Below are 26839 nucleotides of genomic sequence, written 5' to 3' on the forward strand. Positions count from 1 at the left end.
TCCGCACGTGGTGGCCTTTAGCGAAGAGGGGTGGGAGGGGGGAGCAAATGCACTTTGCGAGCCGCACGCGCCGCGTCCCCGTTGTGTTTGCGTGGTTGGCGTCTGTCCGTGCGATCTGCTGCGTAATTGTGCGGAAGGGTTCCGCGCGAGCTAAAAATGTTTGCCGAGGCCGGCGATTTACTCCGACGTCGTGATTGCACCTTCAATAAAAATGCGTTTTTTTGTTGTTGTTTCGCTAATGGAAGGAATCGGCGGCGTCACTCCAGCGCCAAACATCCACAACCACCCTCCTCATCCCTCTCTGCACGCTCTCTCCTCCCTCCCGCCTCTCCCGTCCCGTCGTGACCCACCAACCCCGTCAGTACCCTCCATGCACCCTCCCCATCCCCTGCGCTCATTCCCGCCAGGTTTGGGGACTTGAACCGCGCTAATTCCGCGGTGGCTCGCATCTCCTCATCCTCGCTCTCTCTCTGTCTCTCGAGCGGAATGCGATGAGGGAGAGAGGAGGGTCACGCGGATGAAACGCGAACCATCACTCAAGTTCCAGCAGCAGCAGCGAGCCGAGTCTAGGACCCGTACTCACCAGGAGCGATGCCTGCAATGGTGATTATGGTGATGATGGTGATTATTGTGGTGGTGATTAGTGTGGTGGTGTTATACTTTTCAAATCCTCCCGTGACTCGCGACGTGAACGCGTTCGTCTCGATGCGCGTGTTCGCCGCTCAGTCCGAGACGCGGGCGCCGCGTTCACGAATGCAAAGTTTCGCAGCTGTGACGCGCCTCGAGTCCCGGAGTCGAACTCATGCGCCCGCTGCTGGGCGAGCGGTGTTCGGAGCTTTTGGGAGAGCAGCAGCAACAGGAACACGTCCCTCTCGCTCGCCCACTTTGCCGTGCCCAACCACACAGCCACGACCATCACCGACGCGACCACCGCCACCAACAACTACCACAACTCGCACCGACACCACCATAACCACCACCACAATATTCAACATCACCACCACCATCACCGCAACTACCCCGACCGACGCCACCACCAGCACCACCCCCATCTCCCACTCACCCTCCTTGCAGACCCCCGCCACCCCGCCGCCCAGGCCACCCCCCCCCCGAACCTCCTCCACCAACTCCACGCGGGCGTCATCACCGCCGCCTCTCCACCAATGGGCGACCTCTCTCCGCCTCTTCTCTGGAGATCGTGGTGGTGGTGGTGGGGGGGTTCAGTGCGGGCGGGAGGGGGGGCTGAGGTGGTGGGTGGGAGCGGGGGGGGGGCGCGGTCGGAGGAGGAGGCGCGCGCCGGGGCCGACCAATGGGGGGGCACCGCGCGTGGGCTCCGCGTTCGGGAGAAAGTTTTGTTGGGAGGCGCGCGCGCAGAGAGGGGGGGGAGTCTATGAATGGCCGAGCGCGAAGAGCTCCGAGGTTCAGTGCTCGAGGCGAGAGCTCGGCTCACTCCCTCACTCACTCGCACTCGGCTCCCCACCCGCCCATTTCCCCCCCCCCCGCCCCCAACCTTTCATCATCATAATCATCATCTCTCTCTATCCGTAACGTCACCTGCAGCATCATCATCATCATCAGCAGCAACAGCAGCAGCCGCTTCGCGACACGAGAAGCGACAAGAGACGCGAGAGAGAGAGACAGAGAGAGCGGAGAGGACACCCAACCGAAGCAGCCCCCCCCCCCGCCTCTTTCCCTTCACGACGTAATTTTTTTTTTAAAACCTCTCTCTCTCTGTACGCACGCGAGAAGAGAACGCGATCAGAGATCCGTGCGACGCGTGACGGATTTGCCAGCGACGCGTCACGTGGCGTCGTCACTCGAGGTAACAGTCGACGATTATTTTGGTAACAGGGGTGGTGACGGTGGTGGTGGTGGTGACGGTGGTGGTGGTGGTGGTGACGGTGGTGGTGGTGGCGGTGACGGTGGCGCGCGTCGAGTCTCGATGCGCGTGCGGGACGCGTAACGCAGCAGTCAGCAGCAGCAGTAGCAGCAGCAGTAGCAGCAGCAGTAGCAGCAGCAGTAGCAGCAGCAGTAGCAGCAGCAGTAGCAGCAGCAGCAGCGTGGTCGTTGATTTGATTGTTTGGAACGCGATTTCTGGCGCGGAGATGTTTAGATTTTTGGGGGGATTTTTTTGTCGGTCCCCGACCTCACACCCCCACCACCCCCCACCCCACCCACCAACCCGAGTGTTGTTTTAATGTCGCGATCTCTCCGATGCTGTCGTTTTCATTTTTTTTTTCTTCGGGAAGGAAGAGAAAGAGAGAGTTGAGAGTTTGGAGCGATTCCCGATTCCCCGGGAGCGCAAGTTGTAGTGCTTAATAATGTCATCATCATTATTATTAGTATAATTAACCTTATCATTTCACTTGTGTACATTTTCTTAATTTGTGTACGTCTTTACGTGCATATTTGTGTCGGCGGTGCTGAGTTTGCGAATGCAAATATGCCGTCACACCACTGTCTCGTTCGTTCGCTCTCGTTCCACCACCGCGTTCGATGAGCGTGCGCGCGCGCGGCTACCGATTAATCGTGCAACGCCGGTCGTTATCAATCCGATTAATCGATCATTTAATCAATCGATCACTCAATAGATGGTCGAACGCCAAAATGCCCCTTAAAACAAACGCCGTGGCAATGGTGCTGATAGTAATTGAATTGGTAACGCCAATGGAGATGTCGACAGAGACGCGCATTTGCTGCTGCTGCTGCTGATGTCGCTTGCTGGCTCGTTGCCGGTTCGTCCGTGGGATTGACAGCGGGATTGCGAGAGAGAGAGACGGTGCAGGAGATGCCGCAGGGGGAGAGAGAGATGGACTGAGAGTTGACGAGAGAGTGCCGCGGGGGGAGATCGCAGGGGGAGAGAGCGGAAGGGGGGTTAGGGAGCTGCGTGGGGAACTCTCTCGCAAACAAACCCGAAGCGCGTAGCGGCGGTCACGGCATCGGGCATCCAGCAGTGGATGGACACTGCCGAGTGAAGGCCTCGCTCCCTCGCGCAAGCCGCGGGTCGGTCGCGAGGGTTAAGAGGGGACGAGCGTCCAGGACCCGGTTCAGGTGCCAACTCGTCTCCCCGTGAGTTCATAGGGCAGCGCGCTAATCACTGCGCCACCGCTCCGCTCACTCGCGTGCAAAGACAGAGATCCGCCACCACGGCGTCTGCGCTTGACACAGACTGTTGGGGCGAGTGCCGTGAGCGAGAGGCACCTATGAAGTCCGGCACGGCACACGAAGGGGATGGGTGGCCAGAATCACGCCCGGCCGCCTTTGTCTCCCCCAGTGGCGATGTTTACTACACACCGCACCAGGTACTCATTTGAGGCTGAGTCGACCTAGGGGATGCACAGTACCGGTTCGGATAATCGTCACCGGTGTTGGTGGCCGTGAGCGGGAATCGAACTCTGGTCGTCGGGTTCGTAGCGCTATGCGCTAACCGCTACACTACCGCTTCCCACACGTAGAAAACAAAGACAAAGATCCCCCGCATAGCCTGAACAGACTGTTGGGGCAAGTGCTGTTAGCGAGAACTTATGAAGGCCGACACGGCATACGAGGGGGTGGGTGGCCAACACCACGCCCGGCCGCCTTTGTCTCCCCCAGTGGCGATGTTTAACACACCGCACCAGGTACTCATTTGAGGCTGAGTCGACCTAGGGGAGGCACAGGACCGGTTCGGATAATCGCTATCACCGATGTTGGCCGTGAGCGGGAATCGAACCCGGGTCGTCGGGTTCATAGTGCAGCGCGCTAACCGCTACACCACCGCTCCCCTACACACACACATATATACACACTCTCTCGCCTTAACACATGCACGCAGACACACGTAGACAAAGGCAAAGATAGCCCCCGTATAGCCTCAACAGACTGTTGGGGAAAGTGCTGTCAGCGAGCGCCTTCACGCATCGGTGTGAATCGCGCGCAGTCACGCAACTAAACGCGCGCCGTTCATGCGAAGCTCAACGTTGACGGGGGGAGGAGAGATGAGGGGGACTGAACCGTGATCCCCACTCCAACCCGAGCCCCAAACCCTGAACCCCAAATCATCAACCCGAACCCTTCATCCTATCCCCTAACTCTCACCTATGGCCCGTAACCCCGTGAACTATAACTCGCGACTCGGAACCCGTAACACCCGAAAACCTGAACGATAATTTTAAATCCAACCCATAGGTCGGAGCTTAAACCGAACCCGATGCCCCATAACAACTCAAACCTATAACCCATAACGCGTAACCCTAACCTGCCATTAACCCTGACACATTACCTGAACATATAGCCCGGAACCTATAATTCCGACTCAGGCCCATGTCCTGTAAAACGAAACCTACAGCAAACCCATCACCGCTCACCGAACCCAAACCCAACACTCTAACCGTACCCATTAAATCCACAGCCTCTGTGACTATTACACAGAACCCCTAAACCTATAACCCCGACCCTGAACCCGTGTTCAAGGGGCTTCCACGTGGTAGTGGTCGAACCCAGTTCGACTCCGGATAAAGTTTAACGAGTTCAGTCGATTTGAAAACACTCGCGCACGCAAATAAATACAAAGGTCCCCCGTATAGCCTTCATCGTACTGTTTGGGCAAGTGCGGATAGCGTGTAACACATGAAGTCCGACACGGCACACGAAGGGGTGTCGTGGCTTGTACCACGCTCGGCCGCCTTTGTCTCCCTAGTGCCGATGTAGTACACGTCGCACCAGGTACTCATTTGAGATCGAGTAGACCGAGGGAAAGGCGCGAGCGGGAATCGATCTCGGGTGGCGGGGTTCGTAGCACAGTGCGCTAACCGCAGCGCCACCGCTCCCCCGGCGCGCGCGCGCACACACGCGCATACACACAAATACATAAACATATATACACATATACACACATATACATACATACACAAATACCCCCCGTATAACCTTTAACAGACTGTTGGGGAAAGTGCTGTTTGTTAAAACCAATTAAGGCGGGCACGGCAAGCGACTGGGTGGTGTGGCTAGACCCGCACCCGACCGCCTTTGTCTCCCCAGCGGTGAATTGTTTATTTTACACCGCAGCATATACTCATTTAAGTATGTACAAGTACATAATACACAGACGCAGACGTATAAATACGTACATATACATACGCATAAGCAAATAGACGCACGCGCAATTCAAAAAACGCACGCTTATGCGCGGGTGTTCGTACGCACATTTACAAACACACACAAAAACAAATATCCCCGTATAGCCTCAACAGACTGTCGGGGCAAGTGCACACAAATGGGATGGGGTGGCGGGCACCACGCGCGGCCACCTTTGTCTCCCCAGTGGTGATGTTTAACACACCGCAACAGGTCCTCATTTAAGGCTGAGTCGACCTACGGGGTAGGCCTAGAACCGGTTCAAATATTCGTCATCGATATCTGGCCGTCAGAGGCACTATCCTAACCCCCCACACACTTGTATGCATAGACAAAGACAAAGATCCCCCGTATAACCTTAACAGACTATAGGGGCAAGTGCTGTTAGCGAGCACCTATGAAGGCCGGCACGGCACACGAGGGGGTGGGTCGCCAGCACCACGCCCGACCGCCTTTGTGTCCCCAGTGGCGATGTTTACACACCGCACCAGGTACTAATTTGAGGCTGAGTCGACCTAGGAGAGGCCCAGGACCGGTTCAGAAATTCGTCACTGGGTGTTGTGCCGTGAGCCGGAATCGAACCCGGGTGGCCGGGTTGATAGCGCAGCGTAGCGCTAACCGCCACACTACCGCTCCCCACCATAGACACGTTCACACACGCACAAGGTGCTAGACAGACAGGCAGACAGACAACGTCTCAATCACATTGTATCTGTCTCTCTACATACAAAAGGAAAGTATTGCTGACACAACCCAACGGAACCCGTGGGCTATCCGTGAGCGATTCATATCAGCAGCGTCGATTCGGTTACGAACAAAAAAACAACTTGGGGACCGGTTTCGACATGCGGTGTCTCATCAGCGGCAGATCAATGCCTGTGAACTTGCCAGATGTCCGAAGGCATGGCGAGTCCTGTGTCCCACGCAAGACTGCGAGATCGACAGCAAGGGACACTCACCCCGAGTCCTTGAGGAGTTTATATACAGCACGGGCGATTACATGGACGGCGAAGTTTAGCAGCAATAACAACAACAACCGCAACAAGTTGCTTATACCCCCACATCACCGGTAATTAACTTCAATGATAGCAGCCTCCCTATGCGTGTACGTGCGTTGCACTTCTTTCGCACCGTACGTAGCCGACCGCGCTAACTGCTGTGAGCGTGCCCGCTGTGAGCGTTGCCCGCTGTGCACGTGGCGGCCTCGAGTTCACGGCGACTCGAGATTGGCGTCGTCCGCGCGCACGAACGAAGACACCGACGCGACACGGACGTGCCCTGGCCGTCGTCTCTCTGCACTCGGCAGGCAACAAGTCTCCCCTCCTCTCTTGAAACCTCGTCGCTTGCCGCTGGCAATTAACCACTGCTGGTCACGGCCTGTCGAGGAGCGTCTCAAGCAGTTTCACAAAGACAACATGAGATCATACAAATACTCAATGCACGTAATCACCATCATTAGTGCAAGATGAATGGGCTCACATGATGCGCATACATCATGTACGTTGATTCGTTACCCCCCCCCCCCCCCCCCAATTCGCGCAAGAAGAGCGCGCACGAGTTGTCACCACATCTACGCCTCTATTTAAGGAACGAAACGGGTGGACTTTCTCCACAAATCTGGCTGTCGCCTGATGAAGCTGGTTGTAATAACCGGCGAAACGTCGGGCTCGGATTGTAAATGTTTGTGGCTTGGCTCTCCAGCACACCGGTTAGTGCTGTACTAGTATACTACACTTTACACTACACACTACACTACTATACACTACACTATACACTACACTATATACTCCACACTAGTGCTGTAGCTCGTGACGAAGTGGCACGTTCGGCTTATGCGACAGCCCCCTTACTAATTGGCTGTGGTCGGGTGGTGGCGGGTTTAACGACACAACATTTATATATTGACGCGATCTAATCCCCCAAAACACCTCTGTATTATGGATCATTCACGTCATTGTCATGTCCGAACGCTCATTGATTGGCGGAAAGCATCTTAATATCTAGAGGGCTGCAGAGCTCAGGGGATCGATGGTAGCGCCGCAGTGGCTTCATTCTCGAGCTCGTGTCCAAAGCGAGGGTATGCGTGAAACGACGTCGCGATGAAAAACTCTCTCACAAAATTAATTTATCCTGGAGAAATTATTATCATCATCATCACCAATCATCATCATCATCATCTTGTATCAATCATCGGACGTCGAGCCTCACACGAATATAAAACAAGTCACGACGCAGAGTTGAACAGAACTGCGCACGTGAATTTAGAATCACAATACGGTGTATGTCTATGGGTCTCTGTGTGAGTCTATGGGTCTTTGTGCGAGTCTATGGGTCTCTGTGTGCGTCTATGGGTCTCTGTGCGAGTCTATGGGTCTCTGTGAGAGTCTATGGGTCTCTGTGCAAGTCTATGGGTCTCTGTGCGAGTCTACGGGTCTCTGTGTGAGTCTATGGGTCTCTGTGTGAGTCTATGTATCTTTTTGCGAGTCTATGGGTCTCTGTGCGAGTCTATGGGTCTCTGTGCGAGTCTATGGGTCACTGTGCGAGTCTATGGATCTCTGTGCAAGTCTATGGGTCTCTGTGCGAGTCCATGAGTCTCTGTGCGAGTCTATGGGTCACTATGTGAGCCTATGGGTCTCTATGCGAGTCTATGGGTCTCTGTGCGAGTCTATGGGTCTCTGTGCGAGTCTATGGGTATCTGCGAGTCTCTGGGTGTTTAAATATAAGTGAATTAAAAGTTATATTGCTGTCCGATGTATCATCAACAAACAGGGAAACAACGACCGGACCACAAGACGCGCATTGTTGCCCGTATTTTAAAAGAAGCAAAAGTTTAGGAGTACGTCTTCCAATCCGGAGCTTCTTATTAATCCGGATGATTGGGGGGGGGGGGCAGTTTGTTGAGGAGTGTTCGGCTGTTTGGCCAAATCGTGATGAGGAATTGTGACCGTAAACATCGTCAGGAGGGCTTGTCGTGGAGAGTGACGAGCGTGTCACCACACAGGGTGACGATCTCAAGGATTCCTGGGCTCCCTCCCCTCCACTCCCAGGTCGACTTGGCATCAAACAAATACCTGGTGGTGCTGCTGTGTGTAGACATCGCCACTAGGGAGACAAAGGCGGCCCGGGCGTGACGCTGGCCACCCACCTCCTCGTGTGCCACAGTGCCGGCCTTCGTAGATGCTACTCGCTAACAGCACTTGCCCCAACAGTCTGTTACAGGCTATAAGGGGGTGGGATCTTTGTCTTTGTAAGCTGCAGAGCGGTGGCGTAGTGGTTGGCGCGCTGCGCGACGAATCTCGCGGCCACCCGAGTTCGATTCCCGCTCACGGCCACCAACACCAGTGACGATTTTTTGAACCGGTCCCGGGCCTCTCCTAGGTCGACTCAGCCTAAAATGAGTATCTGGTGGCGCGCCGTGATGAACACCAGCACTGGGGAGACAAAGGCGGCCGAGCGTAACGTCACGTGGTACCTGGCGCTCTCAAACAGCACTTGCCCCAACAGTCTGTTAAAGCCCATCCGGGGGATCTTTGTCTTTATCACACGTACATAACAGAGGGTAAATATACATGTATACAATAGATATATTTTAAAAACCCACCGTGTGAATGCGTGCATACGATGGCGATCGTGACTGAGTGATGCAAATTCTCACGCGGTCTTCCAGAAAGTGCGAGTTTGTAACCGAGCGAAAGATGGAACATTATAATAATATAATAATATAAATATGGAACATTCTAACGATGTCCAGAGAGGCGGCGGGTGGATCCAACATTGTTCCCGACTTAAACTCAAAGTTCCCCGCACCTCCGATGAGCAACGGTTTGCCCACTGCGTACGGTGCGAAAGAAGCTCTACATACGAACAACACACATACAACAAATACAAAGATGTCCCTATAGCCTTAACAGACTGTTGGGGCAAGTGCCGTTAGCGAGCACCTATGAAGGCCGGTACGGCAACCGAAGGGGTGGATGGGCCAGCACCACGCCCGGGGCCTTTGTCTTGAGGCTGAGTCGACCTAGGGGAGGCCCAGGACCGGTTCAAAGAATCATCACTGGTGTTGGCCGTGAGCGGGAATCGAACTCGGGTCGCCAAGTTCGTAGCGCAGCACGCTAACGCTACACTACGGCTCCCCATAACTCATACACATAATACAACACACATCATACAACACACATAAAACATGCAACATACGTCGCGCGTACAAGTTCCGTGTTGCTGCTCCGAACGCTCGCGTCTGATGCCGTGTGCGACTTTGCTCCCTGGCTGGTGGACCGAGTAATTCGCCACGCGTTGAGTGGTTGTGCCAGCGATTCGGTGCACCGCGTTCAGCCCATAGGGAAGCGATTCATGCCCGCGAGGAGTGACTGATACACATATATATATGTACGCTTAGATGTACAATTACGTTTTCTACATTTATATATGTATGTACAGTATTTATAACTTTTAACACGTAGGCTTTCACGACCAATATCATCCATAACAGAGGTTCTTTTGTGTTAGATTGCGTAAATATAAATGTGTCGTTGAAACCCGCCACCACCCGACACAGCCAACTAGTAAGGTTCGTCACGTCAACAGAACGTGCCAATTCGTTACTGGTACAGCACATCGGTGTGTTGGAGAGTAAAGCCACAACATTTACAATCTGAGTCCGACGTTTCGCGAGTAATCACAACCAGCATCATCAGGCGACAGACAGATTTCGTGGAGACATCCTCCGGGTTTAACGACACATTTATATTTACGCGATTTCACCCAAAACAAAACCTGTAATGTGGATATGTATAACTTGTATGCCATTATACAGAGACATAAATGCTCCTGTGACGACATTTGTATTAATTTAAGTTGAACGCGATGCTTGACCCATGCGGTGAATACGCAACTTCCTATTACGTTTAACTATTACGTCTTCTTGTTACGCATCGATTACAAATGTACACTTCGACATGGACATGTAGACCGCTTGCTCAATCCACTGCTGGATGTGAAGGCATCCACGCATTGCGCCGATTATCGGGGGTGAGGGGGTGGTTTCTTTGACCATACTTCACCACCACTGAAGATGTGAGTTCACCATCGCCGGGAGTCGAACTGTGGTCGCAAGCGGCTCGCCGTGGCGTGCTAACCACAGCGCCACCGCTCAGTTCGCTAAATGTACAAAATAGTTTAAATCGTAAATGTGCACTCGAGTTCAGATCCTTACTCCTGGATATTTTTTTTAAAAAATTCGCGAAGAGACTTGAGTCGTTACTAAATGCATTTAAACGAAGGGAACTCATTACTTTCCCCTTATCCCCAGTGTACGTGTAAACTCGTCTTGTGTACATTTCCACTACGCATACACGTTACCGTGTGTGTGTGTGTACGATGTTGTGTGTGTGCGTATGTACGCGTGTATGTATATGTGGAGCAGTAGTGTAGGGGTGAGTGCGCGCTGCGAAACCGGCGGCCAGTGACGATTATCTGAACCGGTTCTGGGCCTCCCCCTAGGTCGACTCAGTCTCAAATGAGTCACTGGTGCGGTGTGTAAAAGCATCGACACTGGAGAGACAAAGGCGGTCGGGCGTGGTGCTGGCCACCCCACCCCCTCGTGGCGGCCTTCATTGGTGCTACTCGCTAACAGCACTTGCCCCGACAGTCTGTTAAGGCTACACGGCGGGAGGATCTTTGTCTTTTAGTGGTTCGTGGTGGTGGTGCTGATGGTGGTGGTCTTAGTCTCCCCAGTGACGATGTTCACACATTGCACCAGATACTAATTTTAGGCTGGGTCGACCTAGGGGAGTCTCAGGACCGGTTCAGATAATCGTCACTGGTGTTGGCCGTGAGCGGGAATCGAACTCGGGTGGCCGGGTTCGTAGTAGCTCAGCGCGCTAACCACTACACTACCGTGACCCACACCATAGACCACCACTCCGTGCTGTCGTTACCAACAACACTGAGTAGCGTTCACGTCTCCACGGCGTCTGTGCCAGGCTGGGTGCACCTTGAGACCACGTGACGAGCGTCGAAGGCTCGCCGGCGGGAGATCACGGGACAGACCTAGGCGCAAATGGAACTTCACCACCACCACCAGCGCCACCACCACCACCACAACAACAACAATTACCATCACAACCATTCAACTATTCGGACCAATGGAATGAAGTTCTGTGCGGAGGCGACGCAGTAGTTTATAGGTAACGCATTACAGACGGTGCGCTTTGTCATTACTTTTAAAAACAAAACACAACACAAAGACCTGCCCCCCCCCAACTCCACTCCCACCCTCCCCCCCTCTCCCCCCCTCTCATAATAGGCCGCTTCATCTGCATGTGAAAGGCGCTCTTTCGGAGCTCTCCTCGCCGCTTTCGGTGCTGATGATGCCCGGGAGAGAGAAACCCCGGGCGCGCACGCGGGGGCATCGTAAAAGTTTCGGCGATAAATAAATAAATGGCTTGCAGAGGAACGAGAGGAGACAGCGAGACGACAGATACGAGACGGAGAGACAGAGAAACTTGGAACCGGACATGCACCGCGTGGAGCTGAACATGCATGGGGGTGTCCCGTGCATGCAGAGAGACGCGCAGAGAGACGCGCACAGAGCCACGCAGAGAGACACGCAGAGAAACGCGTCGAGAGAGATGCAGAGATGCATGCAGAGAGACACGCAGGGAGAGATGTAGAGACACGAGGGGAGACACGCAGGGATCAGACAGATGTGGCTTGCTAACTCGATCGACTGAGACACGCTGAGAGACAGACACAGAGACGCACACTGGCGCAGAGACGCACCAAACACGCAGACACACAGAGAGGCGGGCGCTTAGATAGATGGACAAGACGGACATCACAAGGACGGACAGGACTATGAGAATATGCAGACACGCAGATCGACAGATCGATAGACCGACAGAGACGGGAAAGGCATGCGGACAAATACACACACTCACAAATACACGCACACAACGCACATAGACACACAATCACAAATACACACACAATCACAAATACACATACACACAATCAAATACAAACACACTCACAAATACACGCACACAATCACACACACAATCACAAATACACGCACAATCACAAATACACACTCACAAATACATGCACACACTCACAAATACACACACATAATAACAAATATACACACACAATCACAAATATACACACACAATCACAAACACACGCACACAATCACAAACACACGCACACAACGCAAATAGACACGAACTACGTAGGCAGGCGATTCCCTGTCGTGTTGCGCTGTTTTAACTCAAAATAGTCAACAATGGCACAGAGACGTAGATACGAACGCTTACACGCGTAAACTCACGTACACACATATATACAAATACAAATATCCCCCGTATAGCCTGGACATGCTGTTTGGGGCAAGTGCTGTGAGCGAGGAGCTATGTAAGGCCATCACGGCACGCGAAGGGGTGAGTGGCCAGCACCACGCCCGGGCCGCCATTGTCTCCCCAGTGTCGATGTTCGTTTACACACCGCAACAGGTACTCATTTGAGGCTGAGTCGACCTAGGGAAGATTCAGAACCGTTTCAGATAATCGTCACCTGTTTTGGCGGATGAGCGGGAATCGAACTTGGGTCGTCAGGTTCGATGCGCGGCGCGCTAACCACTGCGCCACCGCTCCCCAGATACACACGCGATCACATGCATTACAAACACACCAATACCCGCCATTCGCCACTAAGTGACGGTGATGTCACCACGGGTCCTGTGCCAGGCCAGGTGCACTTTGAGGCCACGTGAAGTGTCTAAGACTCGCTACAGGGGGTCTCGGGACAGACCCAGTCGGTTCCAATGGGTTGGCTGACTGAGATGACCGGTAAATGCAACAGCTGTACCCCCTGCTGTGCTAATTTGCTTCGTTTTATCCGCCCGGCGCTCCGCTCGTTGTTGTGAGCGTCGCTCCTCCGTCGTTGCTGGAGGGCGACTGCCTCCAACTGCCCAGGAGCAGCAGCAGCGTCCTTCACGAGCCTCCTCCGTTACCGCTATAAACACACACGCGCATACACACACACATACACACACGCACGTACACGCACGCACGTACACACACGCACGTGCACACACGCACGCACGCACACGCACGCACATACACACACGCAGGTATGCGTACACAAGTCCGCGCGCACGTATAGATTCACGTACACAAAGACAAAGATCCCCCTCCCTCCGTGTAGCCTCCACAGGCTGTTGGGACAAGTGTTGCTAGCACGCACCGACGAAGACCCACAAGGCGCACGAGGGGGCGGATGAAACGTTGAGAGTCGTCGCAAGGGTGGAAACTTGTCGAACGATCCTGGGGCGGGTGGCTGAGAATCGGGCCGATGATTATTTTTGCTTCGTTTTTTTTCATGCTCGTATTCATTCGTAAAGTAGGCTTATTAATTTAATTCATTTCCACACTGAACTATTTCACTCGCCCATTGATGCGATACGCGTGTCGTTCCTTTGATTTCATGCATCTCCGAGTTCCCTTAATCGATCCGGCTTGGATTGTTTATATAATTAATGAATTCTAACCGTCAACTCGTGAAATCGTTCATAATAAATGAATGTGTCGATGTATCGCATTTATTGTTTTCAATAGGTGTGATAGGGTGCGTAGTTAATACATGCCGACTCAGCCTCAAATAAGTACCTGGTGCGGTGTGTAAACATCGCCACTGGGGAGACAAAGGCGGCCGGGCGTGGTTCTGGCCACCCACCCCCTCGCGTGCCTTGCCATCCTTAATATGTGCTCGCTAACAGCACTTGCTCTAACAGGCTCTTATGACTATAAGCGTATACCAGTGTGTGTACGCGTGTACGTGTGTATATTAATGTGTTTGTGTTGTGTGTGTATATATACAGCGTGTGTATGTATATTTGTGTATATCCGGTCATATATATTAGCGACCCGAGTTCGATTCCCGCTCACGGCTAACAGCCCTTGCTCCTACAGTATGTTAAGGCGATAGGGGAGATATTTGTTGTGTCTGTGTGCACTCGTGTGTGTATGCATGCCGGCCTTCATAAGTCCTCGCCTGTGGCACTTGCCTCAACAGTCCATCCAAGGCTACATGGGGGATGTTTGTCTTGTTATTCATGCCCAGAGACAAATTTGGTGAATTGTGTTGGTGAGCTCTGCGGTGAATGTAGGGTGAGGTGCTTACGGCCTGGGGAGGCCTTCATCCAGCAGTGGATTGATGATGGCTCGTGATGATGATGATGACATTAACGCGCGAACCCTAGCGGCTCAATGTTTTGTTGTTGTTATTATTAGTATACACGGGCGACATCTCGAACGTGTAGACGTGACTAGGCTTGTATGCGTTGAGAGTTTTCATGGATTTGCCGCACTAGCTCGTGAGTTGGCTGTTTGTTTGTCGCTGTGGAGAGCCCACGTCGTCTGTCACGGGAGCTCACTCGCGTCGCAGTCGGAGTTATCCGGGGCTGTCGTCCGGAAAGCCAAAAAGACATTGGGGGGGACTATCCGTGAGAAAGACATTTAACGAAACCGTCGTGGTTTCAAATGTAGAAATAAAATTCGCGATCAGCTGTTAGCCGCGGGCGTGTGCCCCGGGTTGTCTGATACCAGCCTTGAAGCTTGGGTAATTAAAATAGGAAACTTTAAAGTCACGTAAATCCTGGGATATGCGTGTGTGTGGGTAGAAGTGAGTAAGAGCCGCGAGTTGTATTGATAGTCGCTTGCATGGTAGCGGTTTATTTTAATTCAATTTGAGTTGGTGTGGTGTTTGTATATGGGTGAGGCATGGGTGAGGCATGGGTGAGGTGAGTAGGTGTGTGGGTGAGAGATCGGTGAGGTGGATGGGTGGGTGGGTGAGCGACTGAGTGGGGTGAGAGGGGGAAGGCTGTGAGTAAGATGTTGGCTGGGTGGAATTAGCGGCCCTGTCAACCGAAACACGACCTTTCGCTCCGTCTTGTGATGCCTCCACTCACCTACCCCCCACCCGACCCCCGCCCTCCCTCCCACCCCCTCCCTCCCTCTACCCCTCCACCACTCTCACAATCCACAACAGCCCCCCCCGCGCTCCTCCTCCTCCTGCACCCCCTCTTCACCCCCGCCCCTTCTGAGTGCGGGGCCATTGAGTCTCAAGGAGTCCCACGCGCCGCGCGTGCGGTGGGGAGCGGTGGCGCAGCGGTTAGCGCACCGAGCTACCGACGCATCCGCGGGTTCGAATCCAGCTCACGAACCAACGGGCGGATATTTGGTCGGCCCGCCTCTCTCGCTAGATTCGTGCGTCTCTCTCGTAGCGTAGCTCACACGCCCACACAAAATGCGCACGCACACACACACCTATAATAATGACGACGGCAATAACAACAATAATCGTGATGATGTAACAAGCCACGTGGCTGTGACAGCGGCCCACGCCGTCCACGCACTCGGTAATGACGGAGAAACTCGCGATGGCATCGCGGTGGTGGTGATGATGATGATGGGTGAGAGGGGTCGAGGAGACTTGGGTGGATACCACAGAACCCCACATTACCCCCCCCACCTCGCCCATCCATCCCCGCCCATCTTCCCCTGGGGGTGCCCAGAGAATTGCGATGAGAAACTTCCACAATCGCCCGTGCGTGAGTGTGAGTGAGTGTGCATGTGTGTGAGTGAGTGTGAGTGAGTGTGCGTGAGTGAGTGTGCGTGAGTGTGAGTGAGTGTGAGTGAGTGTGCGTGAGTGAGTTATGGGGAGCGGTGGTGTAGTGGTTAGCGCAACGCTGCGCTACGAACCCGGCGACCCGAGTTCGATTCCCGCTCACGGCCAACACCCAGTAACGATTATCTGAACCGGTCCTGGGCCTCCCCTAGGTCGACTCAGCCTCAAACGAGTATCTGGTGCGGTGTGTAAACATCGTCACTGGGAAGACAAAGGCGGCCGGGCGTCGTGCTGGCCACCCACCCCTCGTGTGCCGTGCCGGCCTTCAAAGATGATCGCTAAGAGCACTTGCCCCTACAGCCTGCTAAAGTCTGTGACAGGCGATCTGTGATTGTCTCTGTGTGAGTTTGCTCGTCTGCGTGTCTCTACGCTGGTTCTCCTTCGCATCTCACGTTCTGTCGGATTTCTCTCCGTGTCTGTCGTTGTGTCTCTGGCGTTGTCCCCGCTCCGTGTCTCCTTTCCTTCCGTGGCTCCGAGTCTGTCTCTATTCATCCAGCAGCGCTGCAAAGAATTAGTAGTAGTTTTGTAATTGAATATCAATCCAATACCAGATGATGACCATGATGGTGGCTATGATGATGATGATTATGAGGATGGTAGTGGCTATGATGATGGTGGTGGCTATAATGAGGATGTTGATGATGATGGTGGTGGCTATGATGAGGATGTTGATGATGATGATGGTGGCTATGATGATGAGGATGTTGATGATGATGGTAGTGGCTATGATGGTGGTGGCTATGATGATGATGTTGATGATGATGATGGTGACTATGATGATGATGGTGGTGACTATGATGATGATGGTCGTCGTCGTCTGGTGTAGTTGCACACCTGGACCTCGAGTCCCGGATCTCTCTCCATCAGGTTAACGACTCAAACGACTTCCACTGGACTCTGAGACCCGCGCTCTTAGTGACTGAAGCGGATGTCTTTACCCCCCCCCCTCACCACCATAAGACAAGAGGACACCCCCACACAGTCTGCCCCCCCCCCCCAAAGCTCCCCCTCCACCCCCACCCCCTTCTGGCGGTCCCGACTCGCGTACGAAGTCTCCATGCAGCTTCAAACTCCGGATTCGCGAATGTCACGGATTCCACAGCTTGGCTCGGGGTGGGCGGGTGTGGGGGGGGTGTGGGGGGTGTGGGGGGTGTGGGGGGGTGTGGGGGGGTGTGGGGGTGCTCCTGGTGAGAGAAACACACAGGCCTCATTCCTGGCTCTCCCTCCTCCTCCCTCTCTACTCATTCCTGATTCCTCCTCATTCCGCTCTCCTCATTCCTGAATTCCTGCATCTTCCTCCAACTCCTCCCTCTCTCGTCATGCATGGGTCTCCCTCCTCATTCCTGAATCCCTGAGTCTTCCTGCACCTCGTCAATCTCTCGTCATTTTCCTAGGTCTCCCATCCTCATTTCTATCTCTCTCTTCATTCCCGGGTCATTATCTCTCCTCACTCCCGGATCTTTCTGCTCCTCCAAAAAATACAATCTTCCACTTCCTCCTCCTCACTCCCATTCGGATTGTGAAACTCCTCTTCCTCCTCACCTCTCAACGTCAGCATCCCTTCCTCCATCCTCAATGTCTAATTATCTCCTATTTTTTCTGCTACTTCGTTCCACCTCCTCCATCCACCTCCTCCACCTCCACCAACCCCCCCCTCCTATTTTCCTCCACTCCCTCCCCTCCTCCTCTCTCTCATTTTTTCGCAGTTACTTTATTTTAAAGGAAAAAAAACCCATCAAAAAGTTCAGGAGTAAGTGCAACGAAATGTAAAACTCACCACCTGTTGTAGAAGGTCCAATGCCCGAAACGTTTACTTACTGTGTATATATAGACACACAGAGGAATCGCTAGTGTAGTGGTTAGCGCACTGCGCTACTAAACCGGCGACCCGAGGTCGATTCGTGCTCACGGTCAACACCAGCGACAAATATCTGAACCGGTTCTGGGCCTCCCCTAGATCGACTCAGCCTCAAATGCGTACCTGGTACGGTGTGTAAAAACATCGCCACTGGGGAGACAAAGGCGGTCGGGCGTGGTGTTGTCCACTCACGCCCTCGTGTACCGTGCCGGCCTTCATAGGTGCTCGCTAACAGCATTTGCCCCAACAGTCTGTTACAGGCTATACGGGGGATCTTTGTCTTTGGATATTAACACAACTGCTATGGGGCAGGCTTGTTGTTTGTGCACCACTGTCTACGCAACTTCGTTGACTTAAAAGTGAAGACAGCTAAAGTGAAACTTGAGCCAAGATACCAGACTCGGCCACGCGCGCGCGTGTTTGTTTGTGGTGAACGCGCCAAGCTACGAACCCGGCGACCCGAGTTCGATTCCCGCTCACGGCCAACACCGGTGACGATTATCTGAACCGGTCCCGGGGAGGCCCGGGACTGGCGCGGTGTGTAGTAAACATCGCCACTGGGGAGACAAAGGCGGCCGGACGTGGTGTTAGCCACCCACTCACTCGTGTGGCGTGCCGGCCTTCATAGGTGCTCACTAACAGCACTTGTTAAGGTTATGCGGGGGATCTTTGTCTTTGTGTGTGTGTTTGTGTGAGTAAGTGTGCGTGTGTGAGTAGGTGTGTGTGTGTGTGAGTAGGTGTGTGTGTGTGAGTGTGTGAGTAGGTGTGTGTGTGTGTGTGAGTATGTGAGTAGGTGTGTGTGTGTGTGTGTGAGTAGGTGTGTGTGTGTGTGTGAGTGTGTGAGTAGGTGTGTGTGTGTGTGAGTATGTGAGTAGGTGTGTGTGTGTGTGAGTAGGTGTGTGTGTGAGTAGGTGTGTGTGTGTGAGTAGGTGTGTGTGTGTGAGTAGGTGTGTGAGTGTGTGAGTAGGTGTGTGTGTGTGTGAGTAGGTGTGTGTGTGTGTGTGTGAGTAGGTGTGTGTGTGTGAGTAGGTGTGTGAGTGTGTGAGTAGGTGTGTGTGTGAGTGTGTGAGTAGGTGTGTGTGTGAGTAGGTGTGTGAGTGTGTGAGTAGGTGTGTGTGTGTGTGAGTAGGTGTGTGTGTTTGAGTAGGTGTGTGAGTGTGAGTAGGTGTGTGTGTGTGAGTAGGTGTGTGTAAGTAGGTGTGTGTGTGTGAGTAGGTGTGTGAGTATGTGAGTAGGTGTGTGTGTGAGTAGGTGTGTGTGTGTGTGAGTAGGTGTGTGTGTGTGAGTGTGAGTATGTGAGTAGGTGTGTGTGTGTGTGAGTAGGTGTGTGTGTGTGTGAGTAGGTGTGTGTGAGTAGGTGTATGAGTATGCGAGTAGGTGTGTGTGAGTGTGCGAGTGTAAATCTCTGTGCGCGGCCCGAGGGAGGAATTAGGCGAAGATTATCTGAGCCTCATTAGGAATTGCTGCGGATTAGCACTCTCGTTCACTCGGTGGCTGCGTCTCCCCACCCTCTCCCCACACTCTCCCAACACTCTCCCAACACTCTCCCAACACTCTCCCCACACTCTCTCGTCGCTCTCCCCACACTCTCCCAACACTCTCCCCACACTCTCCCAACACTCTCTCCACACTCTCCCCACACTCTCCCAACACTCTCCCCACACTCTCCTCACACTTTCCCCACACTCTCCTCACACTCTCCCCACACTCTCTCAACACTCTCCCCACACTCTCCCCACACTCTCCCAACACTCTCCCCACACTCTCCCAACACTCTCCCCACACTCTCACCTCTCCCACTCCTCTGCCTCCTCTCTCTCCCCTCGTCTCCATTTATGTGTTTTTTATGTTCCAGGCCTCTCGCTCTTTCGCGCCTCTCATTCTGTGTTGAGGGTTTGTTGTCCTTCGATTAGAAACGTTTGGCTACGTACGCTGCGAAATAAATTCAACATAGTACAACATACCAACATACAACATACATTTGTCAACTTCCCCGTCACTCTCCCATTCTCACATCGTGGTCCTCGATCTCTTCCCGTTTCACTCTTTCCTCTCTCTCCTGTCTTCTCCCCGTCACTCCGATGTTCGCACTTCGGTTTAAACTTCAGAACTCGTCGCTTCGGAAGGAGCCGCCATTCTCTCTCTCTCTCGTTCACTCTTTCGTTCTCTCACTCATGCTCTCATTCTCTCTCTCGTTCACACTTTCGTTCTCTCACTCATGCTCTCATTCTCTCCCTCGTTCACTCTCTTTTTTACGATCAGAGGAAACAAAAAGATGCTCGGTGTAGTCGGCACTTTGCTTCGTTAATTATTTCGTTTTTTTTTTCAATGCTTTGCTTTATGTGCCCTCCCCCCCCCCCCTGTTTAAGTGAAATATTTTACGAAAGATGTCAAACTCTGCTTCTACTTCTTACCCCTTCCCTCTCTCTACCCCCCCACTCCTCTCTCTACCCCCTCTCTCCCTACTCCATGTCTATGTTTCCCCTGTTTTCTCTCTCTTCTCTTCCTCCTTCTTTCTCTCTCCTTCCCTCTCTCGTCCCCTCTCTCGTTCACTCTCTTTGGGACGTCTCCGATGTAAAAAGAAAAAAAAGAGATGTTTGTAAAATCAATCGGACAAATACAAACGTGTTATCACCCCGCAATCCTCTCTCATCGCGAAGAGCCACTAACAATCCCAGCCGTGGCCTTCCGATCCGTGCGCGGCTCGGTGTGATGTCCGACGTTCCGCTCCACGTGCTGGGCGCTCCTTTCCGCGGAGCGCAAAAAAAAAACGCCGGGCATGAAGTCGGCCCACGGCATGTGGGGCGAAACGTCGGGACATCGGCGGCAGAAACGTGAGAGCGAAAACTTGCGCGGTAAACTCGCCGCAAAACAACAACAACAACAAAACCTCTCTTTCCACCTTTCACCACTCGTTCTCCCTTCTCTCCCTCTCCTCTCTCTCAGTCTTTCCTCTCCTGTCCTCTCCCCTGCACCGTCTTTCCCTGCAGGGAGCGCGTCCCGAGTCCCACATTTGTCCGGCGCGCGAGCGGTAATTACACGGAGCATTAGAGGGGGGTGGGGGGGGGTTGGTGATTGATCGAACGGACCAGCGATGAAGCACGTGAGTATATGGACAGAACAATGCAACGTCAACATCATCATCATCGTCACCCGTCATCATCTCGCACCACCAGCGACATCAATAACAACAACGACAACGTTGAGTGTGATTCAAAACAAGTTTGACAAGTCAAACAAACATGTTCTGTATGGCCACGTCTATGAACAACTCGTCATCATCGTCGTGGTCACTAGCAACGGCAATAATATCATCAGTTTCACTTTTTAAACTCGATAGTTCGTGCGAGGTGGGAGATCATTGGGAGGGAGTGGGGGGAGTACCGGAGGGAGGTGCGGGGGGAGAGAGGTGGGGGGTGATGTGGGGGGGTGATGGGGGGTGATGGGGGGGTGATGGGGGGGGGGGTGATGGGGGGGTTAGGGTTAAAGTTGATGGAATGAGGGGAGGGGCCTTGGACGATAATTCGGGTGAAAAGTGCGGAGCATCATTTAGTAAGGGACGCGTGAGGTAGTGTGTGTGTGGTGTGTGTGTGTGGTGTGTGTGGTGTGTGTGGTGTGTGTGTGGTGTATGTGTGTGTGGTGTGTGGTGTGTGTGTGTGGTGTGTGTGTGGTGTGTGTGTGGTGTGTGTGTGGTGTGTGGTGTGTGTGTGGTGTGGTGTGTGGTGTATGTGTGGTGTGTGTGGGGTGTTTGTGTGTTGTGTGTGGTGTGTGTGTGGTGTGTGGTGTGTGTGTGGTGTGGTGTGTGTGGTGTGTGGGTGTGTGATGTGTGTGTGGTGTATGTGTGGTGTATGTGTGGTGTGTATGTGTGGTGTGTGTGTGGTGTGTGTGTGGTGTGTGTGTGGTGTGGTGTGTGTGGTGTGTGGTGTGTGTGGTGTGTGTGGTTTGTGTGGTGTGTGTGTGGTGTGTGTGGTGTGTATGGTGTGTGTGGTGTGCTGTGTGTGGTGTGTGTGTAGTGTGTGTGTGGTGTGTGGTGTGTATGGTGTGTGTGGTGTGTGGTGTGTATGGGGTGTGTGTGTGTGTGGTGTGGTGTGTGTGTAGTGTGTGTGGTTTGTGTGGTGTGTGGTGTGAAAGTGTGTGTGTATGGTGTGTGTGTAGACGTGTGTGTAGACCTGTGTGTGTAGACGTGTGTGTGTGTGTAGACGTGTGTGTGTGTGTGTGTACACATCACGTGGAGGCACGTGCCTGGGTAGCGCGCGTGTAGTCGTGGTGGTTAGCGCACGATTATCTGAACCGGTCCTGGGCCTCCCCGAGGTCGACTCCGCCTCAAATGAGTACCTGGTTCGGTGTGTAGTAAACATCGCCACTGGGGAGACAAAGGCGGCCGGGCGTGGTGCTGGCCACTCACCCCCTCGTGCCTCGTGTGCCGTGCCGGCCTTCGTAGGCGCTACTCGCTGACAGCACTTGCCCCAACAGTCCGTTGAGGCTCTAGGGGGGACCTTTGTGTTTGTGTGCGTGTGCACCCAAGTATAAAATGACCGTGTGAAGGGGAGCATTGGCCAGCCGGTGTAACGCGTGACCACGGCGAGAGGGAGAGGGAGCTCTGTGTGTGGGTCGTGGCGATGAGTGGGTCCGGCCTGTGATTATAGACTGGGCTGTGATTGTGACCCAGTTGATGGTGGAGCTGGCTCTGGGTCGGAATCAATGCGTGTGCGAGGAATGCCTCGGCTCAAGCTAATCTTACACTAAACTATGTTTTTGTTATTTTTCTACCATGCAAGTCATCACTGAGCTATGTATGTATATTTTTCCAAAAGCGACGTGACTATTACAAATGATAGCGCAACGAAGTGGGTTTATCACCGTGTGGAAATATCTCGCAGCCCAAAAATACTCGAAGCGCGTGATGTTGATTCTAAATATTGGGGGGGGGCGCAGAGGACCCGGAGAAAAATCCACGCGACCACGTGGCGAGAGAGAGAGCGGCACGCGAACTCCGGGTCGCGACCTCCTGCGTACCAGGCGAGGGAGTTAGCAACTCGTCACGGTGGCCGTGATCCGTCGGGTACCGCACAGAGAACTCAGCAGAGACTCGCAAAGCCACACGACGAACGCGATCCCTGCAACACTCGCGCCCTGTGGACTTGCATCGCGTCTGGAGTGTTGACCGGGTAAGTTGACCGGGTTAGTTGACCGAGTAAGTTTACCGGGTTAGTTGACCGGGCTAGTTGACCGGGCTAGTTGACCGGGTAAGTTGACCGGGTAAGTTGACCGGGTAAGTTGACCGGGCTAGTTGACCGGGCTAGTTGACCGGGTTAGTTGACCGGGTAAGTTGACCGGGTTAGTTGACCGGGTAAGTTGACCGGGTAAGTTGACCGGGTAAGTTGACCGGGTTAGTTGACCGGGTTAGTTGATCGGGTTAGTTGACCGGGCTAGTTGACCGGGTAAGTTGACCGGGTAAGTTGACCGGGTTAGTTGACCGGGCTAGTTGACCGGGCCGTGCTGCTCGCCCCTCGCCGCCTGGAGCCGGGTCCACTGCTCTGCCCCCATTGTCCCGCTCGGCACGGGAGTTCCTGGCGACTGCAATCGCGTTTCCATGCGAACTTCCACTCATGCGTTCATCCCAAATCGAGCCATTGTGTCTCCCCCCCCCCATCGCTCGCATAGCCCCACCCACACACCCACCCACACACCCACCAGCCTCCTCCATCATTCTCTATCGCTGCGTTCCCACTGCTACCACCAAAACGTCACCTACCCACTCACTCACCCACTCACTCACCCTCAGACCCGCCCTCTCACCTACCTACTCACCCACTCACCCTCCGACTCGCCCATACACCTACCTACTCACTCACTCACTCACCCTCAGACCCACCCTCTCACCTACCTACTCACCCACTCACCCTCAAACTCGCCCGCTCACCTACCCCACTCACCCACCCACTCACCCTCAGATTCGCCCGCTCACCAACCTACTAACTCGTTTGTCAATTCACTCATCCTCCTACTCACCCACCCACTCGCACTCTCCTACTCTCTCTACTCACTCACTCACTACCAAGCACTCACCCTCTCTCTCCGACTCACTCAACCTCTCTCCCACTCACTTTCCTGCCCATGCACTCACTCTGCTACCCATTCACCAATTCACCCTCATGTACCTACTCACCACCTACCCTCACACAGAGTGATTTTGTTTCAAAATGGAAAACACGGAAACAATTTCATTAAAAAAAAAGAACGGGGAAAAGAGCAAATAAAGCAAAGTAAGGAAAAAACTAAAAAAACCGACATGATGAACAAAGCAAAGTGCCGACTAAAGCGATCATCTTCTTGTTTCCTCTGATCGTAAACAAGAGAGAGAGATGGGGAAGAGAGAGAGGGAAGATAGGTTCATGGCGACAGACTTTGATTTTTAAATAACTTTTTATTGCCGCCAGCAGCAAAAGCACTGGAGGCGATTTCGATATGAAACACGCCGAGAGACGAGAGCGACGAGAGTTAGAAGAGAGATAAGAAGGAGAGTTAAGAGAGAGGGAATATCGTCGAGTATAGACGGGAGACGAGGGGCAGGTAGAGAATAAGAGAGAGTGCGAGAGAGTGACCGAGAGAGTAAGCGAGAGAGTGACCGAGAGAGTGAACGAGCGAGAGAGTGAGCGAGAGGTGGGGGTTTACATGAAGTTACAAAAAAAATTACGAAATGATGAACGAAGCAAAGTGCCGACTACACCGAGTATTTCTTGTTTCCACTGATCGTAAAAATAGAAGAGAGAGTGAGGCTGGCAGTAGAGTAGAGAAAGAGAGAGATAATCGAGAGAGAGAGAGCTGTCACTCGTGCGTGGAGGAGGAGGAGATGAGGGGGGGGGGGGTCACGGTGCGCTTTGATCCGCGCTCATCACGACGATGTCGGTGACGATGATGATGAGGAGGATGAGGACGGCCACGCGACCCGGTTGGTGTCACGTGGAGTCAAGTCGCGCTGAGACGTCTTCATCCGCCATGCAGATGAAGACGTCTCGCTCGCCCCCACCCCCTCGACTCTCCTCCCGTCCCTCCCTCGGCCACTCCGCCCTCCGCTCTTCACTCCTCCCTCCCTCGCTCGCTCATCAACATACTCCACGACCATTCACTCCGTTGCCGACCATTCAACCCGCTTCCCACCCGCTCCCTCACTCCATTCACGTGCGCCCTCGACTTCGTGCTACCTCGTGCTCGAGAGATAAAATAATAATACAATATTTGCATGACTTTTTTATTTTTTTTTTTTATTTACGCGGCTTTACCGAAAGACCCAACGAATATGGATTCCTGCAGTCACGAAAGCTTTAAGTCAAGATCTATTTCGACTCTCTCTCTCTCTTTCATCTCATCTTGTCTCTCTCCTATCTCTCTCACCCTCTCATCCCTATTCTCCTCTGTCGCCCCCCCCCCCCCCCACTCTCTCTCGCTCTCGTTATCGGTTTAACAACCCCCCCATTTCACACTTTTGTCGTCGCAAGAGCAGTCAGAGTCTTAACTTTTTGTTTTATTCGCGTCTCAAGAGTTTACGAGCGCTCCTCCTCGCCTCGCAGGGGTGCCCCGGGTCGGAGGGGCGGGGGGGAGGGGGGCTCCTACCCCTCCCCCATCCCCCCTAACCCTCCCCCACCACTACCCCTCTCCCTCCCCACTTTGGGAGTCTTACAGGGGCCGTGTTAAGGGAGCCACGGGGCCCTGTGTTGGGGGCACAGGGGGCGTTAGTATATTGAAGCGACGGTTAAGGCCGAGTCGATCTAGGGCGAGATCGGTGCAGATGTTGATTCGTCACTGCTGTCGATCGCGAGCGGGAGTCGAACTCGGTTCGCCGCCGGCTCCGTGTCTCGCCGTGCGCTCACCACCACCACTGCGTCATCGCTCCCCCAATCACGCGCGCGCGCATATTCTCATTAGCTCTCGCACCTATGCATACTCTCATACTCCCACACACAAAGACAAAGATTTATTCCCCCCCTATAGCCTTCACAGACTGTAGGGGCAAGTGCTGTTAGCGAGCACCTATGAAGGCCGGCACGACACACGAGGGAGTGGGTGGCCAACATCACGCCCGGCCGCCTTTGTCTCCCTAGTGTCGATGTTTACACACCGCACCAGGTACTCATTTGAGGCTGAGTTAACCTAGGGGAGGCCCAGGACCGGTTCAGATAATCGTCACCGGTGTTGGCCGTGAGCGGGAATCGAACCCGGATCGCCTGGTTCGTAGCGCAGCGCGCTAACCGCTACACTACCGCTCCCCATAATATACACATACACACACATTCTCATAGACAAACACACACATTCTCATAGACAAACACACACACACACACACATTCTCATAGACAAACACACACGTACACACACGAACACACATTATCATAGACACGCACGCACACAGACGCGTTAGTTAACACGCCTAATGAGGCTTCTGCATTCATATCCGTCAACAAAGCGACAACTTTGATAAACTCAACTACTTTTTTTGTTGACAATTGTCTTTATTTTAGCAGGTAAGGCCCACACTGAGCTACGTAGATATTTTTTTTCAGAAGCGACCTGGACATCACAAATGATAGCTCAACGACGTGTGGCGTCTCACCATCATCATCGCGTGGAACTTTATAGCGCATGATGTTGATTCCTAAATGTGGGGGGGGGGGGGGGCAGAGGGACCCGGAGAAAAATCCACGCGACCACAGGGAGAGAGAGACACCGCAAACTCCACATATACAGCGGCAGGCATCGTCAGGGTCTGGATAGATCCCACGAATTCCTGCATACCAGGCGAGGTAGTTAACATCTCCTAGCCACCGTGATGATGATGATGAGAGAGACACACGCAAACTCCACAAATACAGCAGCTGGCATCGTCAAGGTCGGGATCGAACCCACGACCTCCTGCATACCAGGCGAGGTAGTTAACATCTCCGAGCCACCGTGATGATGAGAGAGAGAGAGACACACGCAAACTCCACATATACAGCAGCAGGCATCGTCAAGGTCGGGATCGAACCCACGACCTCCTGCATACCAGGCGATGTAGTTAACATCTCCGAGCCACCGTGATGATGAGAGAGAGAGAGACACGCAAACTACAAATATACAGCAGCAGGCATCGTCAGGGTCGGGATAGATCCCACGAATTCCTGCGTATCTGGCGAGGTA

At 53.4% G+C, this 26839-nt stretch overlaps 1 protein-coding gene across 2 annotated transcripts in view; it reads left to right on the plus strand.

Moving 5' to 3' along the window:
• Positions 1–1691: 1691 nt before the first annotated feature.
• Positions 1692–26839, plus strand: part of LOC133350186 (paired box protein Pax-6-like) — an 86438-nt gene continuing 61290 nt past the window's right edge. For both annotated transcript variants that reach the window (XM_061564281.1, XM_061564282.1), the window contains exon 1: positions 1692–1822. The gene's annotated coding sequence lies outside the window, so the exon portion shown is untranslated. The remainder of the gene's footprint in view (positions 1823–26839) is intronic.

Source organism: Lethenteron reissneri, chromosome 33, assembly GCF_015708825.2.
Source record: "Lethenteron reissneri isolate LAM-NWPU_2019-01 chromosome 33, ASM1570882v1, whole genome shotgun sequence".
In the NCBI taxonomy this organism is placed as follows: Eukaryota; Metazoa; Chordata; class Hyperoartia; order Petromyzontiformes; family Petromyzontidae; genus Lethenteron; species Lethenteron reissneri.